Here is an 8,734-nt window from a genome sequence, read left to right as displayed (position 1 = left end):
AACACAGAAGTTCCGTCCGTGAGTCATCCGGCCTCAGCTCGGCGCCATGTCGAGTGTAGACAAAAGTGCAAGGCGGACTCACTCTGTTCTTGGCGTCGCCGTCACCTAAGCGCCTCCTCAGCGCTCCGCCAAGACTTGTTGATGCGCGGTAACCTTGAGACGCTGTGACGTGCTTCAGTGTTCGTCCTCGGGCAGGAAGGCGCCGGTGCCATCGGGATGATGATAAAAATGGCCAACACCGAACAGATTGCTTCCGTGGGGCGGAAATGATGACCAGGCCTGTTGTAGAACCTTTAGTTGGGCTGAGTTCCTTCTCTGTTGAACTCGCCGGCTTCCCTGTCTGATCCGCACCACGGAGGAACATGAATGAAAGGCCTGGAAAGCATGGCTGAGTTCCCGTAAGGTTGAATTCGCTGGCTTTATCTGACCAGTGCATGGCTGGGCGCCTGATGACTGTCCTCAGACGAAACAATAATTACAGTAAAAAAAAATAAAAAATGGATCGCTGACTTGACGCGACGTAACGGTGACGCGAGGAGCAGTGTGAGTCTGCCTTAGTGGTTGGTCGTTTAAGGGTCCTCTAAGGGTCTCTTAATGGCCGAAGGGATGCACCAAACCCTGTCTTATCTCATGCATGGCGTCGATTCTGTGACCAAAGCAGCACACACACACACACACACACACACACACACACACACACACACACACACACACACACACACACACACACACAGTGCCCGCGATGGTGCGAATGAGAAACAATGCCCAGTGACAGTCATACCCAAAGGGCCGCGGTGGAGATTAGCACTTCGCCGCTACCCCTCTAAGTGCCCCCTTCACACCACTCTCCCTCTCCCTTATGTCTCTTATTTTTAGCTCTCCCAAACCACCCCCCACCCTCTCCCTCCCTCTAGTGTAGCCTATTTACTATTAGTTTCCTGTATTTTTAATTTGTATATTTTCAGCCTAACGGCTGCCTTACATTAATAAACCTATTATTATTATTATTATTTTTACACACACACACACACACACACACACACACACACACACACACACACACACACACACACAGGAGAGAGGTATAAAATAGGGAAAATAAACCAATAAATGTGTAGGAGGAATAGGCTGAGCAGTAAGAGGAGATGGAAGAATAAGAAGAAAAAAAAGGGAAAAAAGGGAAGTAGAAACAGTAGAGAGGCATAAAAAAGTAAAGAAAAGAAGGAATGAAGCATGAGGCAAATGAGTATGTGAAGCAGTAGGAGGAGTAGGAGTAGGAAGAGGAAGAGGAGGTGAGGGTAAGGAAGGAAGGAAGGAGGGAGAGATAAATAGTCAAAGGAAGACGTAGGCGTGAAGGAGAGAGTAGAGGCTAAAGAAAGAGAAGGAAGGGAACAATAGATAAGGAAGAGGGTGAAGGAAGGAAAGGACTGGAGATAAGGGGGAGAGTAGAGGAAGGAATGGAACGATTAGGCCGGAATAAGAGTGTTGTGATGGACGGCGTTGTGTTGCGTTGTTGTGTAAGACTCACTGGCGCCCCGCACAGCCCGAGTCGTGTGTTATTATTCAACAGCTAAATTGGTTTTGTGGCGTACCCCCTCTCCTCGCTTTTTCATCTCCCTCCCCTCCTCGAAACACTGCACCACTGCCACCACCATTACAAACACCACCACCTCCACTACCACTATGACCTTTACTACTACCACTACTATAACTACTACTACTAATAATAATAATACTGGACTTTAAGGAGACGGTGGTTAAGAGCCGTATCTACCACAGACTTCGTTAGCTTATGAACTAAATGTATGATGTTGTTTGTAATACTGGCTGAATCGAGTTGGTTGTCGGCCACAGTCATTGGCGAGGCTTGGGCCAACGAATTGCTTTGTGAGAGAATATGAAAATACATGTCACAATGCAACTCTTAACGGACGAAGGCCTTATTGATATAAAAAAAAAGTCATTATCAGATCAAAATCACTACCATCATCACCATCACCAACTAACCTACCACCACTGTTACCACCACCAGTAACAGCAATAAAAGCACCAACGCATACTTAATCGCCCTCATTACCACGACAGTATTTTCAGGCTAACTATAATGAGTCAACTCTTTGTGTGTGTGTGTGTGTGTGTGTGTGTGTGTGTGTGTGTGTGTGACATGGAAAGTGACCATTATAACCAAGTCTGTGTGTGTGTGTGTGTATGTATAGAGAGATGTTCCTTTATAACTCCATCTGTCTATTAATCTATCTATCCATCTATATCTATCCCAGCATCCCTTTCCCAGCATCCCTCAGACTACTCTACAGCCTCTCACTACCCTCCCTCTCCTTCACCCCGCCCTCCTCCCTTCCCTCCACCCATCCCTCCACTTCTCTCATCCCTCCGCCACTTCGCTCCGTCTCTCCATCAGCGTGTTTACAGTGTGGCTCACTTGCTCCCTCTAAATTCAATCTTGGTTCACTGGAGGAGGAGGAGGAGGAGGAGGAGGAGGGGGAGGGGGTGGAAGGTACTGGTGATGGTTGTGGTGGTGGTGCTGGTGGCGGTGGTTGTGGTAGTGGTGATGGTAGAGGAGAATGAGGAGGAGGAAGAGGAGGAGGAGGAGGAAGTAAATTTGAAGAAGAGAAAGACGAGAGATAAAAGAGAACAGAGATTAGGTTGTGGTGATATATTTTTTTCTGCTTCGTGATGGAAATTCTTAAACTTTGACGCTACTGAATTTGTCTTGGAGTTAGAGAAGGTAGGGAAAGAAGGAGATAAATATGCTGGGAGGGAGGAAAGGAGTCAGATGCTGGGATGGATGGTGGGGGGGGAGGGAAAGTGCATGGGAAAGAGGGTAGAAGAAGCAGCAACAAAAAAAGAAGGTACACTAAAAAGAATTGCAAAGAAAAAGAAAACAATAATTGAAGTAGATGAAATATGATTAATAGGAAAATGGAATACGAGGGGGAAAAATAGAACTGTAGAGACTAATAAATGAAAAACTAAAGAAGGTAGAGCGAAAAAAAGAGAGAGAAGGTATAGAAAGAGGTGAAAGTGGATAGGATTAAGCGTGAAAATGAAAACCAAGGAAATGAAGCAGGCGCAGGGAGAGGAGGAGGAGGAGGTGAATAGGACTAGGCAGAAAAAAAGAACCAAATGAGAAGGAATATAAAATGAGGATGATAGGTGAAGGGGGAGAGGTGGTAGTGCATAAGGTTAATGAATAGGAAGAGGAGAGAAAGAAAAAGGAGAACTAAGGATGTGAAGGAGACCCATGAAGAGAAAGAGGGAGAGGAGGTGAAGAGGACTAGAAAATAAAGGAAGAAGATGAGAAGGAATAGAAAATAAAGGAAGAAGATGAGAAGGAATAGAAAATAAAGGAAGAAGATGAGAAGGAATAGAAAATGAGGGAGTTGGAATATTGTGAAAAGGAGAACCGAAGAAATGAGGGAGACTTATAGAGAGAGAAGATGATAAGTAACAAAAAAGAAAAAAGGATAATGAGAAGGAATGGAAAATGAGGGAGTTGGAAGATTGTGTAAAGGAGAACTGAGGAAATGAGGGAGACACACGAATAGAGATGAAGAGAGGAGGAGGAGGAAAAGATTAGTAACAAAGAAAAGGAAAGAAAATGAGCAGGAATGGAAAATGAGGGTGTTAGGAGGAGATTGGGTCACCGGAAACCAACCACGAGGAGGAGAATACAATGATTTTATGCATATCTAAACTTTGGCCATTTGCATTCGTCCTCCTCCTCCTCCTCTTCCTCGCTCCCCCACTTCGATTCCCGTTGCTCCCTTCCTCTGTACATCCTATCCCCCCCCCCCCCCTCTCCGTGCTCTCTCCCTCTCTCCCTCTTCACCTTTGTAATTGCACACACTAAAAATAAATAGATACGTAACATTGGCGCTCGCGAAAGGGAATTGAAAGCGATAATATTTGCAAGTTTTCGCGGCCAGAAAATTTTTTGAATTCCAAGTGTAGAAAATTGTAAAAAGAGAAAACGAAGAGACGGGAGGAAGTAGAAGAGGAGGAGGAGGAGGAGGAGGAGAAGAAGAGGAGGAATAGTAGATAGCGCAAGAAGTTAAGTTAATGAAAAGAATAAGAAGATAGATGAAAGGTCAAATAAGAATGCAGATAAAGATGAGGAAATAAGAGATAAGAAAAGGAAGAGAGGGAACAAGCGAGATGGAAGTTAGAAAGTAATAGAAAGAAAAAAAAGTAGAAAGTAGAATCAATATATATATATATATATATATATATATATATATATATATATATATATATATATATATATATATATATATAGAGAGAGAGAGAGAGAGAGAGAGAGAGAAGGCGGAAGGAGATAAAGCAGAGAAGAGATCAAGATTATGTAATTTTATACTGGAGATGAAAGATGAGAAGCAGGAAGAGGAAGGAAATATCGAAGAAAGAAGAAGATCATCATACCAAGCGATTAATGAAACATGAGAAGGGGAAAAAAGGCTCGCTGTAAAACTAGCTGCAAAATACAAGAAGGAGGAAGAAGAGGAAAAAGAGGAAGAGGAAAGGAAGAGCATCAGGAGGGAGATTAGGTTAGGTTAGGGGGAGCTAAATACCAGTAGGAAGAAGAGAAAGGAGGAAGAGTAAGTGGAAGGGAAGAGCATCAGGGAGGGTTGTTAGGTTAGGTTAGGAAGGCTTCGGGATGCGTAGCGGGATAGAGAAGGAGGAAGGAAGGAAAGAAGAGAGAAGAAAGGAGATAGGAGAAAGAAGTAGGGAGAGAAGGAAAGAAGAATATCGAAAGGGTTAGGTTAGGTAAGATGAGGGGTCGGGAGGGTGCAGATAAGAGGATACAGAGTAGAGAGAAGGAGAGAAAGGAGAGAGGAGAAGGAAGTAGGGGAGAAAGGAGAGAGGAGAAAGAAGCAGGGAGAGAAGGAAAGAACATCAGCAGGTTAGGTTAAGTTAGGTAAGGGGTCGGGAGGCTGCAGAATGGGGTAGAGAGGAAAAGGATGAAGTGAAGGGCGATAGAAGGAAGACGGAAGTATCGGATAAAGAGAGAGGAGAAAGGGAGAGGAGAAAGAAGTAGGGAGCGAAGGAAAGAACATCAGAAGGGGGGATAGGTTAGGTAGAGAGTAGAAGGATGAAGAGAAAGGAGATACAAGGAAGACGGAAGTATAGGAGAAAGAAGTAGAGAGAGAAGGAAAGAACATCAGAAAGGAGGTTAGGTTAGGTTAGGTAAGGGGTCGGGATACAATTTTCACCAACATTTCCACATTTCTTTTTAGCAGTGAGCACACACACATATACACATACACAGCACCGCCTCGCCCAAATTGAAGCTGCAGGCAAATGTTAACGCGTCCCTTGTGTGTGTGTGTGTGTGTGTGTGTGTGTGTGTGTGTGTGTGTGTGTGTGTGTGTGTGTCCTTGGCGTGGGGATAATATGCAGAACGATAGAGGGAGAGAGGGAAGGAGGGAGGGAGGGAGACATTAAGGATAAAAAAGTGAATATGGAGGAGGAGGAGGAGGAGGAGGATGCAAAGAGTTGTGGTCAAGGTTCCTACATATTCTACCCTCTCTATATTTCTTTCCAGCCAGCGAGGGAGAGACATAAGATAAGGTGAAGGAGGTGAAGGAGTAGGATGCAGTTGTGGGCAAGGGATCCTACATCGTCCTTCGTCTCTAACTCATCCTTCGTTTCACAGGGAGATTACAAACACGGGGATTTTAACCAAAGGGACATGATCAGGATGGGAGAGTGGGAGAAGGGAGTGCTAGAGGGGAGTATGGAAAACCAGCTATATAGAACATTGATTATTGCATAGTTTCCCCTCTTCCTTCTCTCTCCCTATGACGTTTTCCTTCACCTCAAAGTGATGTGATAAACTCCAGGGCAGAAGGAGGGAGAGATGAAGGGAAGGATGGAGGGTGGGAGCGTTTAAGGGTAGTGAGATGAGATAAAGGAGGCGGATGAAAAGGAGGAAAAGGATTAAGTGAAGTAGAAGTAAGTCTATAGTCCAACTTCTAAATAGTAAACATAAGGGTAGCGGGAGGGAGGAAAGGAAGGACATTAGAAACCTTTATAAGTAGAGGGAAGATGATTTTTATAAGTATAAGTAGAGGAGGGCTTTTTTTCATTATTGTTTTCTTTTCTTTTATTTATTTATTTATTTATTTTTATTTATTTATTTTTTGCCCTTGAACTGCTTCCTCAACTGTAAAAAAAAAAATAGGGATGGAGGAGGAGGAGGAGGATAAAGATCAGTACAGGACCTTTTATAACTCAACTTTTCTTTTTTTATCTCTATATATGTCTCTTTAATATACCATTTAGTGATTCAATTAATAACAACAAACATATGCTAACTATACATGCCCTACTTCCATGTACTTTTCCCTTCCCATTTTCCTTTCAAAAACAAAACAAAAAACGGAGAGGCAAAAAGAATGAAAAACAGAATCAAACAGAAAACAAACAGAAAAATCCAAAAGCTCGCAAAAGTAACACCATTAGGCCAATGAAGTAATAACAAACTGCTGCTGTATTTACGAGAATGGTTATCGGTTTCATAAATTCACTATCGAATCAAGCGAAGCGGCGCGGCGGCAATTTTCGTTTTTATCTGCAAAGTTGCACGTTTTTTTTTTCTTCGGATTTTCACGCGGGGACAGAAAAGAAAGCGAGAGCAGGGGTGTGATGGAGGGAGCGGGAGGAAGAGAGAGGGATGGAGAGGGAGAGGGAGGAAGAGAGAGGGATGGAGAGGGAGAGGGAGGAAGAGAGAGGGATGGAGAGGGAGGAAGAGAGAGGGATGGAGAGAGAGAGAGAGAGAGAGAGAGAGAGAGAGAGAGAGAGAGAGAGACATGATTTTTCCTTCCTTACTTCACAAGCATACCTAGCTGAAAATCGGTTACATGTCTCCCTCTACCTGTTTCACTTGTATGCCAGAAGCCGATCAGCGAGTTAGTCCCTCTATAGATTATTAACGTAAGAATAAATATATGTTTTTACTTTCTTTCTAGTATAATTCCACACTTACATCGTTGGTAATATAAGTCGTATATATGTAAGTGTACATACTATTAACAGACGTAGCTTCTCGACATAACAGAACATAACCTTTAATCATTGTCATAAATGTGTATGTTTTGCACGAACGTTGAATCATGATCTGACATTGTATTAATTAATCTAAAGTCATGAACGCGAACTTTTTCAGCTAGGTATGCAAGCGAGACTGAGAGGGAAAAATATGACTATCTCTCACTTTCCCTCCCTCTTCCCCTCCCCTTCCCTCTTTTTCCTCTACCTACCTACCTCCCTCCCTCCCTCCATCACCCTTGCTCTCTTCCCCGCTTTCTTTTCTGAACCAGCGTGAAAATCCGAAAAAAACGCGCAACTTTGCATATAAGCACACGAATGTCATGCGGAAGAGCTCAACAAAATAAAACAATCATTAAAATCATTGTCACAAGGAAGGATTTTTTTTTTTTTTTTTTTACTGCGCATACACCGACCAACACAGCGTGCACACCTGCGGCCCCGCGCACAGGACCAATTAGCAGGTGCAATTTTACGTGGGCAATCAAGTGGCTCCGACAGAGACTGACACGGCCACCAATTAACTCAAAGCTGTCCGGGGGAGGAAAAATGTGGCAACACACCGACATACTGGGAACGACCGCCTGACCGCGATACTTAAAGCCGCCGATGCTTCCGGGGCAGAGAAAAAGGAAGAAAATATAACATTCTTAGGTCATTGTCCTTACTTCATTACTTTCTTTAGATTATTACTAGCTTGTAACTCTTTATTCTTTGTCCCAGTGCTTTTTATAGGCAAGTAGCAAGCAACAGACTGAAAACATGAAGCAATTTGATGAAGTAATAGTAGACGGTGTTCACTCACTCACTCACTCAGTCATTCACTCATTCACTTTCCCTCCCTCCCTCTCTGCCTTCCTTTCTCACTCCCTCCTTCCCTTATTCACGCAGTCAGTCAGTCAGTCAGTCAGTCACTCACTCACTCACTCACGCATTCACTCACGCATTCACTCACTCACGCATTCACTCACTCATTCACTCACTCACTCACACACACACACACACACACACACACACACACACACACACACACACACACACACACACACACACACACACACACACACACGCTGAACGTCATGAAAAAACAAATAAAAAGCGAATATTAAAATTCTAATATCCCCGCCCCAATGGGTCCACTTATAATGAGTTTGAGGATTGTTTTAATATTCTTCGTTTTATTTTTTTCGTTTTTGCGGCTCTGTGGTGGCTCGGTTGAGGCGTGAATTTTTTCTTTTTTTCTTTTGTTTAATGTTTTATGTTTATTTGTTTGTGTTTGTGTGAGTTTGTGTGTGTGTAAGTTTGTATATGTGTGAGTTTGTGTGTGTGTGTGTGTGTGTGTGTGTGTGTGTGTGTGTGTGTGTGTGTGTGTGTGTGTGTGTGTGAGAGAGAGAGAGAGAATGGGGTTGCAGGAGCATACATGCGCACACACACACACACACACACACACACACACACACACACACACACACACACACACACACACACACACACACAAGCATAAAAGCACAGATTCGACTATTTTTTCAACCACCACATTACCACCACCACCACATCACTACCACCACCACCACCACCACCACCACAATAGTGGTTGACTTCATTTGACCAACACTCGCTCGGCCTGTTGATTGCTTGCAGTATTTTTTTTTTCTTTGCATATTAC

Source organism: Eriocheir sinensis, chromosome 1 (assembly GCF_024679095.1).
Source record: "Eriocheir sinensis breed Jianghai 21 chromosome 1, ASM2467909v1, whole genome shotgun sequence".
Classification (NCBI taxonomy): Eukaryota; Metazoa; Arthropoda; class Malacostraca; order Decapoda; family Varunidae; genus Eriocheir; species Eriocheir sinensis.
This window is presented reverse-complemented; position numbering follows the sequence as displayed.